General features: G+C 28.7%; 1 long non-coding RNA gene across 1 annotated transcript; it reads right to left on the reverse strand.

Annotated features, from left to right (window-relative positions):
* Positions 1–749: 749 nt before the first annotated feature.
* On the reverse strand, positions 750–1455 carry LOC119604358. Its single transcript, XR_005231508.1, has 2 exons — positions 1335–1455; positions 750–1273 (listed from the first exon to the last, which is right to left on the reverse strand). It is a non-coding gene; the product is annotated as an uncharacterized LOC119604358 (long non-coding RNA).
* Between the last annotated feature and the right edge of the window lie 262 nt (positions 1456–1717).

The raw sequence follows: 1717 nt of genomic DNA on the forward strand, positions 1-1717 counted from the left end.
TTACAAAATTCTACTTTTTGTTAGTTATGAATGATTTAATGAGTGATTAGTATGAATTTTTGATTATAATAATGAATGAAGGTGAAAAAGTGATTTATGGAAAAAAAAAAACTTTTCTAAAATTTAATTTCTCAAAAACTTTTCCTTTGTATCAATATTTATTTCCATTACTCTTCAACATCTTTCTTTTATTGAAATATATTAACAATATTTAATATGAAGTAATATTAAACTATATTTGATCTTAATTAAAATTAAATCATATATAATTTACTTCTAATATTGTTAATGTTAATTTTTAAGTATAAACTTTAGGACTAATTAATTTAAATCGTTAAATTTTAATTTAGAAAGGTAGCATATTTAGTTAGTAAAAAAAAATAAAAAAAAAGGATTTTAATTTTGAATTTTATAATTTCTGAAATTTGATTATGGATTTAGTATTATGAAAATTGCGATTATTTTGGATTAGACTATTGATTATAATTGATATTAGCAAAATATTCGATTCTTCTATTTCTGCAAATTTAATATTAAAACATAATTTCCAATAGATTTTTTTTTTCCTTTTGCTGCTATTTCAGAATAACTAATTTTAATAGATTTAAAAAAAATCGTCAATTCCGAGAAAATTATGTACTTAATTTTAGGTATTCTAATTTGTATTATATCGAGTCACTTAGATCAAAATATCTTTCCTTATGTAAATTAATTAGGAATTTAGTAGAACCGTCGAATTATTGTTTTTCTTTTTTTTTTTTTGGTCACTTAAAAATTTTGATTTTCGTTTTACTTATCCGATTAGATGATTGGTGACACGTGGTTATAGTTATGTTCTCACCACGTGTGTTTATAATCCAAGGTTTCACAAATCTTCTTGGCACGTGGCAAAATTTGGAAGTAGGACCACGTGTGATAAAACAAATGAGGTTTCAAACAACCTATTTGGCACTCGGGTAAGGGTGGCGGTTGGTCCACGTGGGTTGGCGTGACAGGACTACGTGGGCTAAAACGACTGAGACTTCCAACAACCTCTTTGACACCAGGGTATGGGTGACAGTAGGTCCACGTGGGTTGGCGTGACAAGAGGACGTGGGCTAATAACCATGAGGTTTATCAATACCTCCTTAAAATTTGGGTAGACGTGACGAGTGGACCACGTGTGCACTCATGTATCCAAAAACTGGAGACCCTTTCCGCAGTCCTTCAATGGAACTGTTAATAGTCCTCACAATATCTGTCGACACCCAGGAATCACACTTGAAATTTTTTCCTATAGAAAAAATCACATTGAGAGGACAAAATACAAAAGGTTCCCTAACAACAGGTCTTACCTCGTACTATTAAGTTTCCTTAAAGAAAATTCTTAAATAATAACTCGCTCCAAGGACACCTGGACTATTAAATTGTCTCACTATCCTTTTCCCTATTGAATTTTCTTTTTTTTCTTTTAAATTCAACTTTTCCCAATTTTACTTTATTTAGCTTACTTTTCCGTATTTGATGTTTTATTTTCAACGTTCACTTCAATAATGACTTGGTTACAAAAATTGTCAAATTCTAGAAGTAAATCTTCAAGAATATCCCGTTAAAATTTTTGGAAAAAAAAAAACATATGTAAAAAAAAAGGAATGAATGGTAATGAAATATTGCCTAAATATTTTTGCATTAACCTAAATGAAATAGAACTACACATGAATGCATAGTTAGTTGACAA

This window comes from Lucilia sericata, unplaced genomic scaffold, assembly GCF_015586225.1.
Source record: "Lucilia sericata isolate MDLA Ls3-8-SP2 unplaced genomic scaffold, ASM1558622v1 Contig000386F_arrow, whole genome shotgun sequence".
NCBI lineage: Eukaryota > Metazoa > Arthropoda > Insecta > Diptera > Calliphoridae > Lucilia > Lucilia sericata.